This window comes from Ixodes scapularis, unplaced genomic scaffold (genome assembly GCF_016920785.2).
Source record: "Ixodes scapularis isolate PalLabHiFi unplaced genomic scaffold, ASM1692078v2 ptg000105l_1___fragment_1__unscaffolded, whole genome shotgun sequence".
Taxonomy (NCBI): domain Eukaryota; kingdom Metazoa; phylum Arthropoda; class Arachnida; order Ixodida; family Ixodidae; genus Ixodes; species Ixodes scapularis.
The window spans coordinates 576,527-603,327 of NW_024609912.1; the positions used below are offsets into that span (position 1 = coordinate 576,527).

The window sequence follows — 26,801 nt, forward strand, 5'->3', positions numbered from 1 at the left end:
TCATTGACAGACATCTTCGGACTGCTAATGTTAACGACTGTTTGTATGAAACTGTGTTTCGCTTACACTCAGCTATGAGGAACATTTGTCGAGGGAAGTTTAATATGATGTACATGTAAGCATACTGTTATATATCTGGGCAAGGATAAGAAATGATTGCCGGGTTTTCGGTAGGCTACAGACTTCAGAAAGTATAAAATAGTCTCAACCTTAATATATTAGTGTACTTTAAATAAATAATACTCATTCTGTCCACATGATGCATGCTGGACAATAGGCCAGCTGAAGCGCAGATTCCACTGCCTGCATGCCGAGCTGTGCATGGAGCCAAGCAGAAGCTGCGACGTCATCGTGGCATGCTGCGTGCTTCACAATCTCGCCAAGAGATACCCCTGCGTGATGCCAGGGACTGCCATCCCCCCTGAGGTTCCCGTGGAGCCCATGGCAGCCGGCCGTGGCGAAAGTAATGAGGCCCGGCACGCCCTTGTCGACCAATTCTTCTGTTGAGCGTAGATATGTGGGTATGTGGTGTTTTCAATTGAAACTGATTTTCTTAAATGCGAGACACATACAGAGATATTGTCCTCGCTGTGTGTTTACCAGGCTCCGTAGACATCCAGAGGATGGATAATCATAATAACAAGTTGAATGTCGCACGCGATTTCAAATAATAACTTTTCTTGAATGCTTCGTGGCATCTTTTGACTGTAGGTTTACAGGCAGCTAATAATAATATCTTTATTAGCTTTGAAAAAATACAGATGTAAGCGTGCTGGCCCACGAAAGCAAAGATGCTTGTATGTGGGACCAGGCAGCCAACAAAATACCGTAACACATTGAACACTGGAGAAACAAAACAAACAAACAACAGCAATGTAGGCATTTGGGCAACGAATACGCACTAAGTAATTATTTAATTAGTATTGCGCGAGCGTGAGACACCATTCTCTTACATTTCGTTTTACCGCACGAAAGGATGACAAGTTCAGCAAAGATTCTGGCAAACGGTTGAACATCGAAGGGACATAGTGTCGTTTTAACTTTTTTCCATAGTTTGTTTGTATCTTAGGGACCTTGAACCTATCTGTACGCCGCAAGTTTCTTTTTTTTACCTCTTGTTAAAATGTTCTACTATAATAATTACTTGTTATTATCACATATTTATGAAACTGATTAAATGACAATACTTCTAACGCGCGCATTTTTTCTTCAATGTCTAGTTTATCGAACACTGACCCGTAAGAAATATTGTTTACACTATATTTTATGATTTATGATTTTATGAATATAAGGGGCCTAACCAACCCCCACATATTTCTTGGAGAACATAGATATTTTAAATATTTATTAAGCACTTTTCATGTATGGTTTCAATATGAAGGTAAACAGGCTTTGCGGCGTTCACTTGTTGCAAAAGAATGGAAGCGTTGGCAGATATTAGAGCAAGTAGATGTTGTGCTGCGACTGGTATCCACCTTTATTTGCAAAAGCGTTACTTGGAGACGATGCAGCGCCCGTCGTATGCTGCTCAGGCATCCACCTTCATAATGAAGACGTCTGTACCCTTGCCTGATTCCGAACATTTTAGCAGAAAGAGTGCCTTAAGCATTGCAAACCATATAGTCTCGCAAACCGTCTTCATTGCAACATGTTTTTGTTGGCTGCAACAAGGACATGCAGTTAAGATATAATGTGGTGGTGTCCAAAAAAGGTAACTCTTCTGAACAGCCTTGCAGGCACGGATCAGATTCATTCTCGCCTCATCCAGTTTCGGTATGTAGTTACAAATGCACAGACTGATTGGCAAATCTTGCAGCGTACCTCATTGTAAAAGGTTAGAGTTGGTCAAGCAGCATAATTGCAACTGCATTTAACAGTGCAATTGCTGCATGACCCATTGAACAACGTATGCAAAAGTCCTGCAATATATTGCTGTTGTGTGCCTCGGTCGACACTATGCGTGCTGCTTTTACGCAAAAAGCTTGGCAATGCACAAGGACCTCAAGTCAAACTACATGCATGGAAGACATAACCAGAGGCTTGACAAGCTGCTAATGATCCTCTTAGGATTAATCCGTGACCAACTGACCAACTGGTCAGTTGGTCACAGGGTTGGTTGGGGTTAACCCGTGACCAACTGGTCAACGGAATAGCCTATCAGACGACGCTCCCACCAGAAAGGGCTTTGCGCGCACACGCTTAATCTCTCCCGGACGCCGTGTTTTTCCGCGGCAAAACACTGGCCGTCCCGGCGGTCGACGCTCGCTTGATATTACTAAAAAAATTGGGCCACTGTACATAATGAAAATTATTTTGTTTTGAAGCAATCATGTGGCCATTTGTAATCAAAGGCAACAAGTAACGGGTAATGTAATTTGAGAGGAGATACCGTAAAATATTAACGACATTACTTCATTCATTAGACATTGGGATTCTAACAACTGTGTTAGTATGCTAGTGAAAAACTAACGTGTTACCAGTAATGTCGTTATCTGTACCGCGTTCGTTCTAACACTGGTTCCAACACTGGGGGTTCGGTGCCGGCATGGGCAACGCAGCACGCTTACGCTTCCTTCTGCTGCAGATCTTCGCTGCGGCATGGGTTGTCGAAGAGATGCATCATCCCCTGACTTCCAATCAATGCGGTTTTGAGGAAGGCAGCCAATCCCCCTCGTCACCGACAACATCAGCGGACTTCTTGCCTGGCGCAACGTTTGTCTGGCAACGGACTGGAACGTTATCTTGTGACATCAGCCTGCAAAAGGAGCAACCGCCCACTTCTCGGACGGGGTTCGGTGCCGGCATGGGCAACGCAGCACGCTTACGCTTCCTTCTGCTGCAGGTTAGTCCTGCTTATTTAGAAGTTGCTCGTTATTCCTCGAAACGCCAGCCGGCATCGTTCCCCAGTGTCCTTGTAAACTTGTGTTCCTGGTGTCACAATTTTCTGTCAAATCCTTGTGCTACACTTGTAGCATTGACATTGATTCTCTCCGGCAACGTTGAACTTAACCCCGGGTCCCTTACGGACGCCCAAATCCAGAAATTGCTGAAGGCAGTTGACCTACTACCAAAACTGGATAAAGGTCAGGAAACTAATTAACAATGTGGCAGAAATAAACCGGAATCAGGTTCGACTCGACAAAAAAAATCGAAGCCCTGAGTAAGAAATTCACTGCGATGGAAGCGGAAATAGCTCTGTTAAAAAGCTTCAAGGATGATATGCAGGAAATCGGTGCCCTCTCAACCAGTCTGTCAGCGCAAGTTGCTGCGGTCTCCTCTAGACAGGATGACACAGAAAACAGATCAAGGAGAAAACATTTATTATTTTACGGAATCAATGACGAACCTAACGAAACGTGGTCCCGTTCTGAATTAAAGGTAATTGTGTTCTGTCAAAAAAATCTAGAGGTGACCGTGGCAGGGAACGACATCAAACGTGCTCACAGACTAGGCAGCTCAAATTCAGAAAAGCCAAGACCAATTATTGTTAATTTTCTATCTTTCAAAGTCAAGCAGCACGTTCTATCCCAAGGATTCAAACTAAAAAACAGTGGCTTTTCAGTCGGCGAAGATCTTTCGGACAAGATTAGATTTGAACGCAAACAGCTCTTGGAGCATGCAAAATCACAGGAAATGCCATATAAGCTATGTTTCAATAAGCTCAGTATTGAAGGGGTAAACTTTATGATAGCGCTGAAGCAGCTACCGTATCAAGCTCGGCATAAGATAAGATCCACGCGCAAACTTGCTGTTATGATTATAAATTGTCGTAGTATCAAAAATAAAGTGGAAGAGTTTTCCGATCTTATCGCTCTGACAAAACCCAGTGTCGTCATTGGTACAGACTCCTGGTTGGATGACACCATTCGTGATACTGAAGTTTTTCCTTTTGGTTATGTTGCGTACCGCCGAGACCGAAATGTGCATGGTGGAGGAGTTTTTGTGTTAGTTCAGGAATCCCTTCGAAGTTTTGAGATCAGAGTGAATGGTATCAAATGTGAATCTGTTTGGTGCAAGATTGCGTCAGAAAATGGAGAATTTATTACAGCCGGTTCTTTCTATGGACCTCCTGGCCCTGACGAACGCGCAATGTTTTCTCTATTTGATGTTTTGTCAAGCATCGACACATCCAATCTGGTACTTGGAGGCGATTTCAACTTCCCAGATGTGGAGTGGGCAGGTGGTCAACCCGTAACATTGAATACCGCTAAGGCATATAAAACGTTCCTTAACTTTGTTTCAAGTTTTGAGTTGCACCAGTATGTATCCTTCCCTACAAGATTAGGTAAAACAAGGGCGACAACTTTGGACTTGCTTTTTAGCAACAGGGAAGGCCTAATATCGACTGTCTCTAGCCTTCCTGGAATTAGTGACCATGAAGTTGTAGTTGGACGAATAACCAGTATATGTGGAATCAAGAGGCCACATTTACCTAGGAAAGTATTTTTTTTTACGAACGCGGTAACTATGAAGGTATTTCCAATAACCTATGCGACTATTTCTGTGAGTTTAGAGAGCTCTCTCACCAACTCGACGTTGAAACTCTTTGGAACCTCTTTGGAAATAAAGTAAGCTCCTCAGTCAATGCATTGATTCCTTCCAAACTACTCGGTTGCAGGCGACAGAGATAAGCCGTGGATGAATGGAGAATTGTGTACCTTGGTTAAAAAGAAGAGGCGTGCATACCTGAAATATCGACAAAAGAATGACACATTTTCACGTTTACAATTCGCCGAATTAAATAATCAATTTAAAACAAAATCGGATGAATGCAACTGAAATTTCATTCCTCTCTTGACTAAAAACTGAGAAAAAAACCCGAAAGAGCTTTGGAAATATGTTAAGTAAAAAATAAGGCCTCAATCGGCATTCCCCCACCCCATTAGTAATTTCGGGCAGCTTGTAAGTGAAGAAGAGGAAAAAGCTACACTCTTCAATAATTATTTCCATTCCGTATTTTCATCCGTAGTTAACACGGAGCATCTGATAACTGGAGAAGGGCTCCTTGACAAGATGGATGAAATCGAAATATCTTACGACGGAATATTAAATATGGTGAACGGATTAAAGCTCAACAAAGCAAGTGGTCCCGACGGTATACCCGATCGTGTTTTCACATCATGCTCTGGAATCATCTCATCTTACTTAGAAGTCCCTTTTAAAAAGTCTCTCTCGAGTGGACGGCTTCCTAGCCAGTGGAAAACAGCAAACGTAGTGCCCATACATAAAAGCGGCCCAAAAGACCATGTCCAAAACTACAGACCTATTTCACTCCTTTGTACGTGCTCCAAAGTAATGGAACACATAATTTATAGCAACATTTTTATCACCTGGAAAAAAAACTGCTATCTTACTACCGCACAGCACGGATTTATAAAAGGGTTTTCTTGCGACACGCAGTTGGTTGAGTTCTACCATGACCTTGCAACTTCATTTGATAACGGGCTTCAAGTAGATTGCGTTTTCCTTGATTTTCAAAAAGCATCCGACACAGTACTGTAGTAGTTCAATTTTTTCATTTAGTTTCGCTCGCCACACTAACCAGGTGGCGCCACGAACTGTCACTGCATATCGCTGTAGCCAGGCGGCGCTACACTTCATCCATTGGGCCGTGCGCCCAGGTGGAACTCCCCTGGGGCGGTTGGCCCCCGGGTTGTTTCCCTCTAAATAAACGAGTACGTGTTCTGACCTCGGCCGATGTAGACGTCCCTTCCTTCCGGGTTGTTCCCGCCTCGGACCCGCCGGTGCTCGCCGCCCCACCTCGGCATGTGAGACAACATCTTTCAGCAGGCCGCCTCGGCGCTGCTTCTTTTCCTTTCTTTTTTTTATTTATTGGGCTCTCCGAATCACAACATTTTTTGGCGAAGGAGGATGGGATTTTCTTTGTTTTCCGATTCGGAGCCTGCTGCATAAGGCTTAGCCCCGGCAGCCGGTGTTTCACGTCCTTTGTCTTGTGACGCCACGTTTTCCCGCGCGAGGTGTGCCGGATTGGGCCCCGGCAACCTCTCGTTCCCGTTGAACGAAATTCTTTTCCCGTATACGTTTCGCCGGATTGGGCCCCGGCGGGCGTAAATTTTTTTTTTTTTGCGCATTTCGTGGAAAAGTTTTTTTTCTTTCCACTTACGTTTTCGAGCGGCGTCGCGCCGTTGGGTTCCGTTGCGGAGCTTTCAGAGGGCTCGCGTCCTATACTAAGGTCTGTCTGACGGTAGTGGGCTTGGCTCCTTGTGAATGCTGTCCCCCACGGGATTTTGCCTTTGTCCCCGGGCGTCGAGGTCGGGACCGTACTCCGCGTAGGCGTTGTGTGTATTACAAATGTCACCATACATAGTTGTCTTTTGTTAGTATCTTAGGCACACATGTAAAAAATCGTTGTAAAACCCTTGGCGAGTGAAAGACCCGCGGAAGCTTGTCGCGGCGTAAGGGAGCGCATAAGGCGCGTTCGCTCCGGTGAGCGAGTGGTGACGTAAATTTAGACGCCTCCGGTCGTCGGATGCGCGCGGCGAAGAGAGAAGCCGCTCTGCTGCGGAGTCGGCAGGTTGAAATGATGCGAAGGATGCGCGTTGAGAACACGCGTTGAGCCTAGACGAGGGTTGGCTCCTCGACAAAATGTGGATTGCTTAGCGGTTAAAGATCGCGAAAGGAGTACAGGGCCTGCGAGGAAACGAGGTCTTTGCATGCCGGTAGTCGCCATAAAGTCTTAAAGCGGTGGGCCGCGAGAACAAAGGAAGTCTTGGTCCGTTGTGTCCAAGATGGCGGCTCCACAGGGTCGCGTTCCCGCCGACTTCCTCCCCACGCCCGGCACGCCGGTAATGCCGTGGCTTACGTGGAAGCGTGGCTTCCTTAACTATCTTGAGGCGACTGACGCCGACGGTTTTCCGTCAAAGCGGAGAAGGGCGATCTTGCTGTCCTTTTTGGGAGAAGAAGGGAATCGCGTCGTGGATGCGTTTGGCCTCGCTGGCCCGGCCGTTGGCGCGGCCCAGGTGAGTTTCAGGTGTTATTGTCCGCTCTGGACACTCACTTCGCTTCCGCTCAGAACGTTGTCGTCGAACGCAGGAAGTTTGTCACAAGGGTGCAGGGCCCAGGGGAGACGGTCCTGGAGTATCTTGGGGCGCTTCGGCGCTTAGCCTCGTTTTGCGACTACGGAGAGTCGTTGGAAAGCCGCGTCGCGGAAATGTTTATCTCGGGAATCCGTAACGCGGAAGTCCAAGATCGTCTTATCAGAGAGTCCGGTGGAGCTCACGCACCGAGCCTCGAGCGTGCTGTCCAGCTGGCGCAGCAATTCGAGCGGACGTCTCGTGATAGCGATCTTTTCCGACGCTTATCGCTAGACGCAACCCCGAACGCGCCGCACGTGGTCGAGCGGATCCAAGATGGACGCGGTCGCGACCGAGATGCTCAACATGGCGGGCAGCCTCCCCGCCGCCGCGGATCTTCCCCCCCGAGGCGTGAGCGTCCCCTTCCTCCTCCCCCGTCTCCGTCGCAGCGAGAGCCCTCCTACTCTTCCCTTCCGAGGCGTAAGCCTCCCTCTCCTCCGTCGGGACGCGCGCGGACTTTCCCTCTCCCGCCGCGTCAAGACCGCCGGCAGCCGCGAGCTCCCTCCCGCCCGTTCTCCGGTGCGCGCCCACGTGACCCTCCCCCCCGGGGCGCGTCCTCCCGTTCGCGAGGGCGGATGTTTTTCTTGCGGAAGACGGAGCCACCCGCGGGATGAGTGCCCAGCATCGGGAGCCACATGCTTCTTGTGTGGCCGTGAGGGACATTTTGCAAATGTGTGTCGAAGCCGACCGAGGGACGACCGGGATCATCGACAACTGGCCCTTCCTGCTGGCCGGCGGGTCCCTGCCCGCGGCTACTACGACCGTCGCCAAGCTGGTCCGACACGCACACCCGTGCGAGGCGTCGGCACGTTCTCGGAGGATGACGACGACGAGATGTGGCCTGGAGTTTACACGGTGGGGTCACCCGGTGGTCGCCGGGAGCAGCGACCTGGTCCCCAGCGCCGGAGTTTCACGGCCGATGTAGAGGTGAACGGCTTCCCTCTTTCCATTCTCATCGACACCGGTGCTGAAGTCTCCCTCTCTCGGATGCGACTTTCAACCGCATCAATCGGAGCGGCCGCATCAAGCTTTCAAAGCCGCCGCGCACTTTAGTGCACTACCTAAAGGGTTCCATTCCCGTTTTGGGATGCTTTCACGCAAACGTCGTCTTCAAGGATCGCTTCGCGACCATTCTCTTCTACGTTGTACGCAACGGCCGTTCACTACTTGGAGTGGACGCGGTAGATGACCTCAAAATGATCTTGTCTGACGTACCGCTAAAATGTTTCCACATTGACGCAGCTGCTCCCGGAACAGCCGTCCCGGGACATGTAACCGAGGCTGAGGTCCCGCAGCCATCGTCCACGGCGGACGCAAGTTCGCCACTCCACTCTTCTGGTGCCTTTGGCACTTTGTCGTCGGCTGTCCCCGCAGCCCAAGGTCCATCGACCTCGTCCAGTGGCCGTTCTCCGTCATCGGTGAGCGATCATTCCACGCTTCCTCCCGGTTTTGAGGAGTTTGTAGAACTTTTTTCGTCCGAGTTGGGTTTGGTTGTAAACCAAACACATACAGTCACTGTCCGTCGTCATGTTACGCCCGTTCAGGCGAAGCTCCGTCGTCTACCGTTCACGCTGCGCGAGTCCGTAACTGCCGAGATCCAGAAACTTGAACGTCAGGGCGTGATTGAGCGCGTCAGCGCCTCCGAGTGGGTCTCGCCCATCGTGGTCGTCAAGAAGAGAGACGGCGGTATCCGCATGTGCGTCGATCTCCGGGCTCCCAACCGCGCGGTCGTGATCGACTCATTCCCACTACCGCATATCGACGAGCTCCTGAACTCGCTCAGAGGAGCATCTTGTTTTTCAAAACTCGACCTTGCGTCGGCCTACCATCAAGTGCGACTCGACCCCAAGAGTCGAGACCTTACAGCGTTCATCACGCATGAGGGTTTATTTCGCTTCAAGCGAGTCTGCTTCGGCTTGGCCTCCGCGCCAGCCGCATTCCAACAAGTCATGTCAAAGATCCTTAAGGACTGTCCTGGTGTACAGTTCTACAAGAACACGACACGCACTTGCGCGAAGTCCTCCGACGGATCAAGTCCGCTGGCATGAAACTGAACAGAAAGGCGGTTTTCCGCGTTCCAACCTTGTCTTTTCTCGGCCATAGTCTATCCGCGGAAGGCGTAGCGCCCCTTCCGTCCAAGATAGAAGCCGTTCTGAACTTCCCCTCACCGTCCGATCCAACACAACTCAAGGCATTCCTCGGTCTAGTGGAATATTATAGCAAATTCATTCCACATTGTGCGACAGTAGTCGAACCGATGCGTCGTTTGTTGCGCAAGGGCAACTCTTTTTCTTGGACTCCTGATGTCGAGAGCGCCTTCCAAGAAGTCAAGACAGCTCTCCAGAAAGCACCCATCTTAACAATGTTTGACCCGACTTTGCCGGTCATCGTATCAACTGATGCTTCGAACTACGGCCTCGGAGCAGTTCTGCAACAACAGCACGGGCAGAAGCTCAAGACCGTGGCCTTTGCAAGCCGTTCCTTGACGGACACGGAGCGACGGTACTCCGTGGGAGAGAAGGAGGCCCTGGCGATCCTGTGGTCGTGCGAGAAGTGGCATACTTGCCTCTGGGGAAGGCAGTTCACCATCCGCACTGATCATCGAGCACGCGTCACCCTCATGTCTACGCAAAGCACCGGAGTCCGACCGCTACGCATCAGCCGTTGGACGGCCCGGTTGTTCAACTACAACTTCCTGATGGAGTACCGCAAGGGTACCGACAACACCGTCGCAGATGCACTGTCCCGTCTGCCCGTCAAGGACACAGAAGACGGCACCAAGTTTCCTGAGGAAGTGGTTTCCATAGTCTGCGCTTCACTGACTCAGCGCGACTTTCAAGATGCAACAGCCCGTGATCCCATTCTACCGAAAGTCATGGAATACATCTCGTCAACATGGCCAGCTGAAGACAAGCTGCCTCCAGGGTTCAAGCCCTACTTCGCAGTCCGAGAACAGCTGTCGCAGGTGGACAGACTGCTGTTTAACGCCGAGAAGAGCATCGTGCCGACCAGTCTACGCGACCAGGTCATCGAGATAGCGCATGAGACGCATCAAGGGATCACGAGGACCACAGGACTTATCAAAGAACTCTACTGGTGGCCTCAAGTATCTCTCCACATCAAACAATACGTCCAACATTGCACCATATGTCAGTCTACGGACAAACCAGCAAAGACATTCCGAGCACCTTTACAGCCAGTCGATTTTCCATCTCGTTCTTGGACGAAGTTAGGTATGGACATCGTTGGTCCGTTCGAACGCGCTCCGCGCAACGAACGTTTTTTCATCACCCTTGTGGACTACCACAGCAAATGGCCAGAGGTCATGAGCGTCCACAACGTCACGACTGCGTCTATGGTAGACTTCCTGAAGCTTGTCTTTGCACGAGAGGGGTTGCCGGAAGAAATCGTCACCGACAACGGCCCCCAGTTCATCTCCAGGGAATTTACAGAGTTCCTCAAGAATCAAGGTATTCGTCATCTCAGGTCATCCCTGTACCACCCCCAAGCGAATGGGCAGGTGGAACGTTTCAACCGTGTCTTGAAGTCCACCATACAGTTGGCTGTCGTCCAGCAACGCAACCTCAGAGAAGCAGTCACGGAGTACTTAGGAGTGTACCGTGCCACTCGCCATGCTGCAACGGGAGAAACTCCCGCGTTCCTGCTTCATGGCAGGAACCATCGCAATCGTCTTCATCTTTCGGGGCGTCCAGTCCCCGACCCTCAAATTCCAAGGTCCACAGTCCAACAAAGACTTCCACAAACAATCAAGAAATATCAAGAACGCATGAAGATGTACTCAGACAGAAGGCGTGCTGTCAAGCGGCCTACATTCATTCCTGGACAGACCGTCAAGGTCAACAAACCTCGTCACTGAGGAAAGTTAGAGATGAAGTATGCTTCTCCTCAGAAGATCCAAGATCAAGTGGGTCCAGCTACATACCGGCTGGACGATGGATCCACGTGGCATGCGTCCAAGTTGACGCATACAACTCTTCAACCTTCATCAACCAGAGCATCTTGGTTCCGGGAAGATTTGTACCCCCCGGACCCCCCTTTTTTCCCTGCAGTTGTTCTGCCCACAGTCCCGCCGGCTCCCCCAGAGCCGCCTGTTCCTGTCCTTGGTCCGGCTAGCCCGGACACCACCAATCCAGATCCTGCGGGTCAACGTCCTGACCCTGGCCTGAGTCCTGAGGCCCCCCCTTCCCCTCCTGAGGGTCCTGTTCCAGCTAGGAGTCCCCCTCCCGTTCCCGAGGGTCCTGCTGAGGTGCAACCGGTGCCTGAGGAGATTGCTCAGCCCCCTGAGCACTACCAGTCTCCTGGGATGTCCCCAGATAGCAGCTGGTCAGCTGCCAGTTGGTCGCCCAGTCGTACAGAAACGGCTACTGAAGGTGGTGCAGTTTCCGACACCTCCTTTGACGGTGCCCCAGAACCGGTACCAGCGCCGTCCCCTGTGAGAGTGCCGTCGGCATCAGGCGGCCAGCCGACCTTCCGGTCGGATCCTCCAGAGACCCAGGGTCGAGGTCCCGACACCTCCACCCCCCGTCAGGACAGTCGCCCACATCGAGCCCGGCGGCTGCCCGAACGTCTCAAAGACTACTTTGTGAACCTTTACGACAGCAGTTCAAGTCTCGGAGAGATCCAAGACATATGAGTTTAGTGCACACATCAACTATTGAACATTCTTCTAGTCAACCCCAGTGAATAATTTTTCTTTTTGTGTGTGTAGTGACAACGGACATTTTAGGAAACCTTAACTATTTTCAATGCTACATGCCCATGAACATTTGAACGTGAAGTCTTCGTCTTCTCTGCCACGTGCAGTAAGAAGTGTAACTGGCTACTTGCCTATTTTTTTTTATTAGGTTTTACTTGCCCAGTGTCTTTTGCTCAATTTTTATTTTATCCTGCCTTAAGGTTTTAGCCTTATGAGACAGTGTATTTTCTTTTCCTAAGAGAGGGAAGGATAGGTGTTTATTTTTTTTTAAGGAAAGGAAAGTGTAGTAGTTCAATTTTTTCATTTAGTTTCGCTCGCCACACTAACCAGGTGGCGCCACGAACTGTCACTGCATATCTCTGTAGCCAGGCGGCGCTACACTTCATCCATTGGGCCGTGCGCCCAGGTGGATCTCCCCCGGGGCGGTTGGCCCCCGGGTTGTTTCCCTCTAAATAAACGAGTACGTGTTCTGGCCTCGGCCGATGTAGACGTCCCTTCCTTCCGGGTTGTTCCCGCCTCGGACCCGCCGGTGCTCGCCGCCCCACCTCGGCATGTGGGACAACATCTTTCAGCAGGCCGCCTCGGCGCTGCTTCTTTTCCTTTCTTTTTTTTTATTTATTGGGCTCTCCGAATCACAACAAGTACCTCACGCGTTCATTATCTATAAACATTCCATCCAACATTCTTGCGTGGCTCAGCGATTACCTATCTCATAGAAAGCAATCTGTTTTAATCAGCGGCAAAAGCTCGGGTAATGGGGTTACGTCCGGAGTACCACAGGGGTCTGTATTGGGACCACTTTTATTTTTAATTTTTATCAATGATATCACTAACTCCATACAATCTAAAATACGGCTATATGCTGATGACTGCATACTTTATTCTGAAATTCATAACACATCCAATTGCTTGACTTTGCAGAAAGATATCTGTCGTATCTCCGCCTGGTGTGAAAAATGGGGAATGATTTTGAACGTAACCAAGTGTAATCATGTATGTTTCACGCGCAAGAGACAGCCTGTCACCTTCAAATACGTTATCAGCGAAATTTCTTTACCAACTGTTTCTGAATTTAAATACCTCGGTGTCTATTTTACAGAAAACCTTTCGTGGGCCAAACAAGTGGACTACACATCCACAAAAGCGACCAGAATGCTGAACTTTATTAGACGTAACTTTAAAGATCGTCCCAAGTTTACCAAACGAACGCTGTATCTAACCTATATTAGACCAATTTTAGAGTATGCCTGTGTCTCCTGGGACCCCCACCAGGCCTACCATGTCAACCAGCTAGAGGCCGTTCAAAATAAAGCAGCTTGTTTTATATTGGGTAATTATAACTTTGGATCAAGTGTGACTCAACTAAAAATAGAACTTGATTTAATTCCATTATTCCAGAGAAGGCGGTCTATGCGGCTAAAATTTTACTACAGCATTTTTCATAGTTATTTCGGTGTTGACAAATCCAAGTACATGCTGCCTGCCCACTACTCATCAGGAAGGCGTGATCACTCCAAAAAAGTGCGAGAGAATAAATGTAGAACGGATGTGTTTAAATACTCCTTCTTTCCAGGCACAACGAGCACCTGGAATTTGCTGCCAGAGGAAATAATTTCTACAACTTCTGCCACTTCTTTCTTTAACCATGTGTTAAGTGATGCTTCATAAACCTAAAAACAATAGATATTATTATCTCATGTTCGGCCTCGCGCTTTTTGTACTTTTTTGTACTTTTTTTTTACTTTTTGTATCTCTGTACTTTTTCTCAAATGTATGTGTACCCCTCCCTCGCAATAATAACTTTGTAAGGCGATGCGAGGTATTCTGAATAAATATAGCATAGTAAACATAGCCTAACAAAGGCCACGTACCTAAAATGTAAGTCTGCTACTTTTTTTCTTGTCCTCGACTTTTCGCATGCTCTCTTTAAGACACTTGCATTTCTTATGCTCATCTTTGCATGCAGGCAGTCCCTCGCCCTTGAGTCCTCCTCAAACAGGCGTCATGTTATATATTTTTATCAACTCAATCAGACTTCAAGTGTTTCATATGGAAATGTAATTTTTTTTCTAGGTTGACATTCGTCGCAATATTATCTTTCCCAACAAGAAGTGGGAGGATTTGCATGGGCAAGTGGTGGACAGTCTGTTTGCTAAAGAGCCGGCCGTCTCAATCCGGGGCTTGGACGTTTTGAAGAGGAAGAGCCCAACAGGGCGATTGTCAAACAAGGCAGAGGCCCTGGGGCACACAGAGGCCTTCCCTCCATTAACACTAAAGAAGGTGGTGGTACTGCGCAGTAAGATTCATACTTATGATTTATGAGCACTTTAAAGAATCCATTTTCCCAGCAAGCCTATGCTATCAGTACGATACAATTTTCTGCGAAGGTGCCCATAGCTGGTGTATTTTCTTCTATAAAAATCGAAAGTATAAACTCACCCGAGAAAAAAAAAAAAGTGCTCTTTTCTTACGCACGGCATCCGTCTGCTAACGATTGGAGCGAGATGCAGCAGAGAGCGGTCGCAATCCAGAACGGGTATCTACCCCTACAAACAGGCAGATTTAGCATAGCCTGGACTAGCTGGGCTGTTGATTCGCTTGGCATTCCTTCAATGTGAATCTTTCTTTTTGGGCTTCATTAGCCCCCTTACTGACGATTATATCCCTATGGAACAAGCTGTCCAAAGCACGAAACTGATTTGCAAGTTCCTCAGCGAAAAATGCACTGAATTGAGAAGATAACGGAGCATTTTAATGAATCTTGGAAACCAATGAGCAGGTTGTGAATATTGATTGAGGATATTTTGGTGTTTTGTACTTAGTATGTGAATCTATATTTTATTAACATTCCAGAAGGACAAATTGGTATTTTTTGGTTTATAAAGAGATGGTACCATTGTAAAAATAGGAGTGTGATATCCAGTATTTTAGTAAACCAGTGCTGAATAAAGCCTTGCCTTTGCAGCATAGTGGTGAATATGATATAGTTTTTTGTTTCTGAACTTGTGGCACTGAACCCAAAGAGAAATCCAAAGTATAGGAGTTCCGCGTTCTTACCTACATTATGATTACAAGAAGATAGCTAGGTCGTTGTCGTGCAGCGTCTGCCACTACATCTTTGTGTGTTTCTTATCTTGTCTTCCTGCAACAGCTCATTAGAATATGTTCAGATTTAATGTTTTATAATCTACGACTAAAGTAGAATCGTTTCTTCAGTGTATAACGTTCAAAAAAATTTGCTTTCATCCTACGTTGAAATCTTGTTTTGGGCCTGCCATGCTGCTTTTTTCTGACTCGAGAGGTTTGTGAACACCTATACTGCATTTCATACTTGGTATACAACGCAGTGAAGGCTACTGGCACGAGCACTTCGCTTCATCATGCACTTCTTTTGCGCGCACCTTTGCACTAGATGAAGCCACGAGCTCGCGCCAGTAGCCTTGACAGTGTTGCACACTAAGAATGAAACGGAGTATAAAGGATCCAATTTCTGATGGGCTGATGGGTCTAAAGGGTTTGCATTAAAGGGTTGATGGGTCTAAAGAGCAGACGTATCTAAAGGGTTGGAAGTGCTAAGAGGGTCCCATACCACAGCAAGACTGATGGATAATTTTCAATAAGGAAACCATACGTTTTGCAATCTACAGCTTTCCTTGCTAATCGTTGTCCCATCGTTTTCTGAGCTCAGATGCAGACCACTAAGGGCCCTTGCATTTGCATGCAACGGCACCCGATCACGTTACAATTGCTTACAACAGCTTACTATGAAATAATACATTTACTTAGGCTTAGGAGAATTAAAAGCCAAAGCAGAAATGTAGATACTTTGCAAGTTCCTACAACACATTGCACAGCCCTCAGCTGCCATAACAACACAATGTATTGTCACGAGTGGCTAGGTGACGAAACAAAGAATAACTGAGTAAACAAAACGTTGTGCCTACTTAGCCAGCTGCGCACGCAGCAGTGTCATATCGTTTTAAGCGATTGTAATGCAGTCCGATGCGACTGTCTGAACTAGCCTTGAGGATCTGCCACAGCAAGCCACTGTGCTTGTGATCTGCTCGAGATGATGTGCAGCAGGTAATCAAATCAAACGTGGTGGGACACTACAACTATGAACACTGCCCTTACAGTGCAGTGATATCAAAAACCTAGCCTGGAACTTGGAAGATGTAGATAGTGATGTAAGTAATCTTTTCATACTGCACCATTTGTTTCTCAACAAGCGAGATAATTGTCAAGACCATATGCTAACCACCTAGCTTGACCTATGGGTAGTGTGCAGCAAGCTGGGGGCACCACATTGTGGCTCAAGTGTGTCGCAGGAAAGGCAGCGGACAGCGAGAGCATTGCATATGTACCAAGGAAAACTTTGAAACGTATCACGTGAAACATCCCATTGTTAAATGTGTGAATAATAACAAACACCGCCTACTAGGAAAGAAAGTGTCTGATTTATCAGTGCAGTCACACTTTGAAGACAAGCGAGAGGGCAGAAAATACTGTTTCCTATTCCAACAAAGGCTAGATTTTGTCGTAGTTTTTAAGCAATGTCAACTTTGCCGAGCACCACGGTACACAAAATTTTGAAGGTACTGTTGGTGTTAACTAGAGATGAAGATTAAAAACGCAAAACCTATGTATAAACTAGAAAAACAATAAAAAGAGCAGTGATCACTTGTTTCCCACTAAGTCTAGCCACTCTTTCAGATCATGAAGAGTAGTCTGATAAAATAAGGGTCTCATTTCCACAACACCGCCCACCAACTAAAAGCAGTGGCTGCACACTTCGACACAGACGTTGCGCTCTTGTTGGGCACGATGCGCCACCTGGTAAATTTCCCCCCTCATCCCAAGATCAGCTGCGCAAAGAAGCACGCGGCCCCCTTTGTTCCCTGTGCGGCCGGACGGGCGTATTCTGTGCCCTTCTGGTGTGGCGCAGAGTACATCGGGCAGACAGGCCGCTGCCTCAACGACCGCCTGCGCAAACACGAAAGAGAAGCAACAAAAAACGAAGGGGATTCCCAGCACCCCATGGTCCATCACGTCAAGGTTTGCACCCCCTGTGCCCCCGAGTTCTCGTCCGCGCATGTTCTGGGGGCCAAAAAGAACCGCTACGGAAACGAGGTCTTGGAAGCATCCGCCATAAAAGAAGCGCCGAGGAGCTTTTCGTCGGCCTCCCTGTAGCTGTCGCAGAGGGAGTTGACCTTCCTGGGACCAGAATTGGCGACCTTGGGCGCGGCGGGCGAGTGGGCATTGCTCTTGAGAGAAAAATCGAGATGCCGCCTACCTTCTTCCTCTCTTTCCCCGCTGCCTCTGCGTTTTACTTTCCCCACTGCTCCCTCTCCTGTCTTTCTTAACGGGGCCTTCCCTTGGACCCCTCCTTTTCTTTGCCCCCCCCCTCCTTCTAACTTTTTCCCTCTCCTCTGGTGAGCTTCCCAAGGCGATGCGTGACGGGATTAAATCATTTAAGTGTTGAAAGTTGAAAGATGTGTTGTACTGTTTCCTGTCTTTATGTATAAAACTCTTTCTAAAGTTACAAAAACACCTTCAATGTCGATTTTACAGAAATAGATGTTATAGCAACTTCTCAGCTTGAATTCACGGTACCTGGTACACACCAATGTTGCGTGCGTGTCAAACAGTTGAACGTGTGCACATGACGTGACAATTACTCGCTCACCTTGTGCTGCGCTTCCATTGGTTAGAGTAGAGGAGCAAACAGCTGCATAAAGGAAAGATCGCGTCGTATCATGCGAGTTCTCTCAGTTTCAGCATGAGCGAATGATGAGGACAGGCCTAGTTCGGACACCTCCTGAAGAGAGAGAACACAAGGCTTGCTATGTCGAGGAAAAGCTTCAATGATTGATGAAACCTATTAACTTATGCCTGATGTCGACACGCAATATCGAAAAATAAATTACACCTTGTAAGTCAGACACACTGCTTTTGCTAAAAAGGGACGTAATCCCAAACTAAAAAATATTGACCGGAGTTGCCGTTTAAAAGACCACAAAACACCCCAAACATTTTTTTTTAATTTTTTGCCAGAGATTTATTAAAGTGTCGGAAGACTACCCAATCAATATTTTGCTACAGCGTCGCATATATTTTTAATAAAGTAAAAGAACACAACCACTCGAGGCTGGACTGAGAAGGAAGAAGAAATGTAAAAGAGGAGAGAGTTGCTGAAAGTCACGTACCACGCCCAATCGCATTTTTTGTCCTTTTTGCGCACGTTGCACAAATTGCGCACGTTGCACAAAGCATGCAAGAGTCACGCACTTCGTGCTTGATGCCCTTGAAAACGAACTGAGGCTTCACGTGCAAGAGAAGCCTGCTAAAGGGCTCCAGGGGTCTTGTGACGATATCCAAACCAAAGCTCGAGAGTTGGCCCAAGGAGATGGAATCGGCCGGTAAACATTTAATGCGAGTAGGGGGTGGGTGCGGTAGTTTATCCAACGCGACGGACTCCCTCTTCGTCGTAGAACTACCATCTGCCAGCGACTCCCAGCCGACTACGAGGAGCGACTGGTGGAATTCCAGCGGTATGTCATCAAGCTGAGGCATGAGAAAGACTACCTTCTCGGCCAGCTCGGGAATGCTGATCAGACACCGGTCTACTTTCATGAGCCAAGCCGCGCCATGGTGACAAAGAAAGGAGCCAAAGATGTCCGCCTTTTGACGACCGGACACGAGCATACCTGATTTACTGTGATGCTCTGCCGCACAGCCGATGGACAGAAGCTTCCGCCATATATCGTGTTCCACTGGAAGACAAACCAAAAGAAGTCTTCCCGAAGAAGGTAATCATCTGGGCGAACAAGAAGGGTTTAATGAACAAAGAAATGATTAAGGAGTGGTTCAAAATTGTATGAATAAAGCGCCCGAAAGCAGACCTGAATCTTTCCAACATGCTGGTCCTGGACACGTTCAGGGGCCACATTTGCCCGGGGGTGAATAAGGCCATCCAGGAGGCGGGCACTAACCTGATCGTCATTCCTGGTGGCATGACATCTCAACTCCAACCCTTGGAAGTCACCATAAACAAACCGTTCAAGGTCCGCGTCGCAGTGCTCTACAAAGAGTGGCTGGCGAGGGACGACGCAGCCATGACTCCAACGGGGCACCAGAAGAAGGCTCCATGTAGTGAAGGCACACCTTGGATCAAAGACGCGTGGGAGGACCTGCCAGCAACCATCATTCAGATCGCCTTCAAAATATGTTGCATATCGAATGCACTCAATGGCACCTAAGGCAATATCATCTGAGGTGCTGAGGACTCCTACGAAACATCCGACGATGATGACTTGTGTGGAAGTTCGGACGATGGTGGAGCTTGTGGCAGTGAGCAGTCAGGTCTAGCCGAGCACGCAATTAATTAAGATGGGTTTTATTTAAATATTCTGTCCTATTTTTAAAAATGCAAATCGACTTATATTTGATTTTTTTTTGTTTTTTATTGTTGGGTTCAATAAATAGGAGTATCTGTTTTCGTGGTCGACCTATTTTCGGGTAAATACAATATGTACGGTCCATATTTGCGGGGGCGCTCGCCCGCTCAAGCGGGAGGGGGGCGTGAAAGCACCACAAATCCCGCTATAAGAGTCAGGCCAACTCTGCCCAGCGGCAGTCGTCGCTGGGAACCCGAAAGGTAATAAACGCTTGTCTTGTTGAACTGGATTTCGGGTGTTGTACCTTCCTGCGGGCAGCAGCAAGGCCAAACCGCTGCATCTGGCGCCCAACGTGGGGCCCGAACCCACGACCCTGAGATTAAGAGTCTCGTGCTCTACCGACTGAGCTAGCCGGGCACACTATGCCCCAGATGAAAGGACCCTGCTCTGCGAAGTCTGCGGGGGTACCAGAAATTCACTGGCCCACACATCGGGCCGGCCTGCTCCACCGCGAGCGCGCACCAGCCACCCACGTGCCGCAGGACGCGGACCTGGACATGGCACTGAACTTACTCCGCCGACTGCGCCCGCACCTCCTCCGAGAGTCGGACGACGTCATTTTTGAAGACGACGACGCCTTGTACACGGACACCCAGAGGGGAGGAAAGTGTGGGGGCGCTCGCATGCTCAAGCGGGAGGGCGGCGTGAAAGCACCGCACATCCCACTTTAAGAGAGAAAAAGACAAAGAAGCTCGAAGGACAGAGGCGTGTTCTTTCCGAGCTCCAGCTTTAAACATTTTATTCTTCTGCTCCTCGACTCCGAGGGCCACGAAGCTCGCCACACAGGTACGCAAACATCTTCCATACCCTGGTCAACCTAATCCTAGACCCACGGCTCGTCTCCATCACCGAGTGAGCAAAAACAGGCCGCCCCTGTGGGGCGGGCCTCACTAAGCCTAACACCGGCGCCGCGGTTCCGGCCGCCTACCACCTCACCGCCATGCTTGTCGACACATTGTCGGAAAACTCGCCCGTCCAGCCCGCTGGGGCGGTACCTCTCTCATGCCAATTTACCTCACCCGCGCCCAAGCAACCCAGAAGCACAACAATTATAATGAAACTCGCAAACCACGTAAACATCACCACCCTTCGCTTCACGTCCCTCTGCGCCGCCATTCTGGACGGAGCGAGACTGACTAAACTCGAACAAGAAGACACCTACATTAGGCTCCGCGCACCGCAAAATCTCTTGGCTATTGATACGTTTCGCCCAACGGCCCACCAGAAACTTCTCCAACTCACGAACGTCACCATCGACGGTGAGTCACATGAAACCAACTCCTACGTAGCAAACGATCCTCTGAATGCCCGTGGGGTAATACATGGTATTACCGCCGAAATCACTGACGAATACCTCTCGCAGCACGTTCGTGTTGAGAACGCCAAACTGCTCGGAATCCGCCGCCTCGGCCGCACGAACACCATTCTCCTCACCGTTGAAGGGCCACGCCTTCCCCGTTACGCATTCATTCGCTGTGGAGCCTACCCGATCTATCCTCAACGAGCGAGAAGTAAACAATGTACGTTGTGCCACGGCATTGGTCACCGCGCCGACGTGTGCCCCAACAAGACCTCCTTCACAAGATGTCCCATCTGCAGCAAGGTCTTCCCCTATAACCACGACCCCTTGAACACACCACATGACTGCGACCCGCACTGCTTCAACTGCAACGGGGAACACCCGCTGTCCTCCTCTGCGTGCCCGGCTAGGGCGAAGGCGGACGAGGATGCTCAGAAGTGGCAACGCATTCACAAAAGACACCGCTTTCGAGCGGTCGCCCCACCATCACAGGATTTGCAGAGCTGGCCAGCCCTGCCTACCACAAACCGCTTTGACATCCTCCAGGCACCGCGGAGCCAAAGTCGCAGCCTGAGTCGCCCACCGCACGACACCAAGACCGAACCACCGCACGACACCGCACGACACCGGGACCGAACACCAAAGCCGGACAAGCAGAAGGACTCCAACACTCCCAAGGCCGACCGAACGTCGCGACCCTCGAAGACATCAACCCCAACATCACTGGCACAACAAGGAAACCACGCAGCTTCTGCCCCTCTCCCTCCTCAAGCCCGTAGCCCCACATTTCACCCAACTTATTCCCAAGCCCTCCTACCACCAACTCCGTCTCCCCCCTCCCAATGCGACATCATCGAAATGATCCAACAAGCCCTCGCCCCCATTATGCAAGCCGTCCAACGACTAGCCGACCGCATTGACAAACTCGAACAATACCTCACCACCCTAGAGGAGCACCCCCGGAAACGTGCTGCCCACCACCAAATAAACGCCATGGAAGAAGCCCCGGAGGCCCAAAATGCCTGACGCCCTTCATCACCCTACACCAACCCAAACTTCCCTCGTCATATGGCAATGGAACTGTCGCAGCCTCAAACGCAAAAAGAACACCCTCCTGCAGTATATGCTTCACGCAGGGACGCAGCCGGATATCATTGCCCTCCAAGAGACCTACGGCAACTTTCCCCTTCCCGGCTACGACAGTTTTATACAACCCAGCATCGTCCCTAGACACAAAGGACACCAAACACCCCCTCCCCCCCAAGCGATGACGGTCACATACGTGCGCAAACAAATTCCAACCATCCAGGATGATTCCGGGCCCCTCAACTCCCCCACCAAGGAGCACGTAATCACCCACTCCACTTACCACGGACAAAAGGTCTCCATCATCAATGCCTACTGGACCCCACGTGGTCACGACTCCCCCCTCCCACCTCTCCAGACCCCTGTTGTAGCAGCCAAGGCACCATCGACTCTCCTCCTCCTGGGAGACTTCAACTGTCCGCACCCCAATTGGGGATACGACAGGACCTCCGCACTCGGCAGGAAACTGGACGCTTTCGCAGGCCTTCACCACCTTACTCTCCTGAACGATACGTCCACTCCGACACGCCAGGGCACAGCCCGAGAAAACGATACAACCCCAGACCTTACATGGATACGCAGCGACATGAGTGCAAGTTGGGATAACACTGACGAGAACCTAGGTAGTGACCACCATATCATACAGATCACCCTAACTCCCAAACACGGCACCCGGCAACGGCACTCACGAAGCCCCATATCGCAAATTGTAGACTGGCCGAAAGCCAGAAAGGCGATTGAAGACCTTCCCGCGTCTAACCCTGATCCAACAGCATGGTGCGCCAACATCATGAACACCGTGGCGAAATACACGCGCCATGTTAAGCGCACTGAAGAGCACCCTTATATTGACACCCACCTCCTCAACATTTGGAGCAAACGCCGCAGAGTCGTTAAGGCTTGGAAGAAGAACAAATCCAGCACCACCCTCCAAGAGAAGATCGCATGGCTTACCTACGAAGCTCAGGAGTATGCAGACCAACTAGCCACGGACACATGGCTCAAGACATGCGATAATATGAATGATCACCTCCACACTCCTAGAGTGTGGCAGATCATGCGCACCCTGCTCGGCCAGAACCGACCCCGTAACACTTTACAGAAACTGCAACTGGCATTAGACGCGTCGTCATCGGAACTCACCAACCAAATCAGAGATGTTTTCTATCCGCACTTTCCACAAAGCATTCAGAACCTTTACTATCCTCAATCACCACCCGAGCCTGAGGCAGAGGGTATCAATTCGGACTTCACGTTCGAGGAGCTCTTTACAGCCCTTCGTTCTTTTACGCGTACCACGTCTCCTGGACCTGACAAAATCACGTACGGAATCCTCCGAAATCTTCCTGACATAAAGCTACTTGAACTCCTAGAGATTCTTAATGAGGTATGGCGCTCTGGAAACATCCCTGCGTCGTGGAAAACTGCCAACGTCCTAGTCATCCCGAAACCTGGTAAACCCCCAACCACCATCAATAATCTCCGCCCCATCTCCATGACCTCCTGTTTGGGAAAACTATTGGAGAAGATGGCGCTTACTCGGCTGGAGTGGCACCTCGACGCTCACAACCACCTTTCTCCCACCATGGTCGGATTCCGCTCCCATGTTTGCACTCAGGACGTCGCCCGCCGCATCCATGAAGATATATACGCGTACAAAAGCACAGCACAACTCCGTACAATCGCCGGAGTGGACATTAAAAAGGCCTTTGATGGGGTAGACCACTCGGCAATTCTACACAACCTCGCAGACACTCGCCCCGGTGCAAGACTTTTTAATTACATTAAGAACTTCCTTACGGATCGAACAATTAGAATCATAGGGACGGTAACCCATCTGATCCTCACCCTCTCACCAGGGGAACACCACAAGGCTCTGTCTTATCACCTACACTGTTTAGCCTCGTCATGAAGGATCTTCCACACAAACTCTCAAAAGTCCCTGGCCTCCAACATGCCATTTATGCTGACGATGTAACCATATGGTCCTCAACTGGCAGCCCAGCAGAACAAGAGGAAACTATCCAGACAGGACTCGACATCATCCAAAGCCACGCCCACAGCGTAGGCCTCACCTGCTCCCATGATAAATCCGCTTATGTTGTGGTCTCCAACGATGACACCAAAAAAGGAGATGCATACCGCAACCTCATCCAACTGCGTATCGAAAATAACCCTATACCCCGCCGCACCCACATCAAAATTCTTGGATTCATCTTCCAACAAGACGGACGAAGCACGATATGGGTAAAAACCATTCTAAAACAACTAGAGCAAATTCTCCATATGCTCCGGCGTATCACACGACAACGCCACGGCTTACGGGAGCACGAACTTCGCAAAGTGATCGAGGCACTCGTGTACACTTGTCTCATGTATGCGTATCCATATCAAACCCTCACTACCACCCAGACAAACAAAATCCAGGGTTCCCTCCGCAAGTTCATTCGTACTGCCCTGGGAGTTCCCGTATATGCCGCCAATACCAAAATAGCGGACACTGCACTTTTCAACACACTTGAAGAGAAAACAGCGGCCAATCACCAGGCCCAGTTACACCGTCTCTCAACCTCCAGACAGGGACGGGCAATCCTTCAAAGCCTTGGCCATCCTACGGAGCACCTGCCCCCCATCCCTCCGCCCCCACCACCATGGGACGGCGTGCCACGAATAGAAGTACGCCCCATTCCCCGAAACATGGATCCAGATAGGAACAAGACGCGCCGTCAAAACTATGCTCACTACCTCCCGACGCTATCTCACGACACATACTACACAGACGCTCATATCCAACCAGATCGGATCATCACTGCAGTCATCGGCCCCCACTCCACATCCACCCGCCTACACTGCGGCGTCCCTTCCCCAACTGCGGCGGAGATCCAAGCGATCGAGGAAGCCATCACCCTTCATGACCACTCGACCTCGACTATCACAATCAGATCCGATAGCCAGGCGGCGCTGCGAGCATTTGAATGTCAAGGCCTGCCAGATCACACCCGCACTACCCTTCAGGACTACATGGCCACTCACCCTGAACTCCACGTTCGTCTCGAATGGGTTCCGGGCCATCAAGGCATTCCGGAGAATGAGCGTGCACACGCTTTGGCCCGCGCAAGCAATCCTCCGGGCCCTCTGAAGCCTTGGCCGGAACCATACAACCCCCGAGAAGCTCGCGCCTCTAATCACAAGGAACGAAGAGAACATCTCCGGCTGCTTCGGCACCAGCGGTGCACCCTCTCATCACCCTCCACCATCTTCAACAGAGCAGACGCCAGCCTCATTCGCCAAGCACAGACTAACTCCCTACCTTGCGATCAATACAATCACTACATACAGGGCCGCCCCGGACAGCCTTCGTGTCAGGTGTGCGGGGGATACCCATCAAACGAACACACATACTGGCTCTGTCCAAGAGCCACGAGCTCCCCCACTCGCCCAACTCCTCTGAACTTCCCTGCCCACCTCCCCTACTCCTGGGTAAATTGGGCCGCTCCTCCTCCTGACCTACAAAACGAGCTCTGGCCTCTCCTACTTCCTCATGTGCGGGGGATCCTAGACCCTCCGCAACGAAGAACCCTAACCCAAGTTGTAGAAGACGATTCCTCCTCCAGTGCGGACGATTAAGACGGCTCGGACCTGAGCTTTTGAATAAAGTTTTCCTCCTCCTCCACTTTAAGAATCAGGCCAACTCTGCCCAGCGGCAGTCGCCGCTGGAAACTCGAAAGGTAATAAACGCTTGTCTTGTTGAACTGGATTCCGGGTGTCGTACTTCCCTGCGGGCAGCAGCAAGGCCGAACCGCTGCAAATTATAGGAAATTATAGTAGACTGCTTCTGCCATCTCGCAACACAATACGGAACTGCTACAGGGCCCGCTAAGCACACTATTGCGGAGGCTCAAAAAGTTTGGTAGTGCATAGACCGTTCGAGAGTTTGGCGTAACGGCTGCTATGGCACAGCCACTGGAGATTCAAAAAGGTACGAGAAAAATACTAAATGTACTTTCTTCTCACAATCCCACCAGTGTTGGTCAACAATTCTGTTTTCTTATCGAATACACAGATACATTACAATCAGAAATGTTTATCTCTTTGTATGTGATGAACTGTTCCTCTAAGCAACTTTGCTACTCAGGTTGTTCTTGAGGCCAAGCCAACTCTCCGAGGCCAATAGCCAACTCTAGCCAGATCAATTCTCACTGCCATATAGCTGTGTTGTGTCTCTTTGGTCTGTCTCGAGAGGTCCTGTCGCCTCGTGTTGTGCGACTGATCGGTTTTTCGGCTCACTGAAAAATGCATCCACGGAGCGTTCTAGATGTCCCCCTACTCGCTCAAGTTTTACGTGGAGCAAGATGGAAGAAATGTTGCACCTCACGTCCGAGCCGCCCAGGAGGGACTTTAAATCCTATCGTGGTTTGCTGGACGTAGACCAGCCAGATGACGACATCTTCCGAGCCATGTTTAGATTTCGGAAGGAGCAGTTCTCAGGGCTACTCTCTGGCCTCCAGATCCCAGGCAAGACTACTTCGGCCCAGGAGATTGCGATGACCGGCGACAAAGCCCTGGGCATTGCACTCCGCCGCCTTATCAACCCCAAATGGTGGATTAACCTGGAGGTTCTTTTCGGACGGAGTTTGTCGGTTTTATCAAGCATCGCAGCAAAGGTGCATCGACACATCGATAAGACCTTCGCAATCCTGCTCTTGGACCCAAATGTGCACAGGTAGCTGGACGTGGCAGAGCTCGAGCAGACGTCACGGGTGCGAATCTCGTACCACTGTTATAAAAGTAAGTTTTGAAGAATGCCGAAGTAACTTTACGGTTATATGGACCCAGAAAGTAATTTCTAGTAAGCAAAGTTACTTGGCAAATATTGAGATAATTTATTTACAGCTTCAGTTAACTGCAATGTAGACATCCAGTAACACCATACTGTTGTGTCAATTCACACAACAATCCAGTTACAAGTTCTTTAGTTTTAAAAGTTATTGAGCTAGAATTACAGTAAACTTAAGGGAAGTAATGTAGCGGCATTCTGAGGTAATGTTACACTTTACTTGACCTCAATTATGAGCCCGCGGTCAACGAGACACTATTGCTGCAATACTCTTTTGCACTTTTCCAGGCAGTGCATGCCAAGGGAGCCC

General features: G+C 49.6%; 1 non-coding gene and 2 pseudogenes across 1 annotated transcript; 2 read left to right on the top strand and 1 right to left on the bottom strand.

Annotated features, from left to right (window-relative positions):
* Positions 1-2,545: 2,545 nt before the first annotated feature.
* On the top strand, positions 2,546-4,195 carry LOC120849523 (annotated as a pseudogene).
* Positions 4,196-6,988: 2,793 nt separating this feature from the next.
* Positions 6,989-8,547, top strand: LOC120835989 (annotated as a pseudogene).
* Positions 8,548-19,552: 11,005 nt separating this feature from the next.
* Positions 19,553-19,625, bottom strand: Trnak-cuu. The gene has a single exon. It is a non-coding gene; the product is annotated as a tRNA-Lys (tRNA).
* Between the last annotated feature and the right edge of the window lie 7,176 nt (positions 19,626-26,801).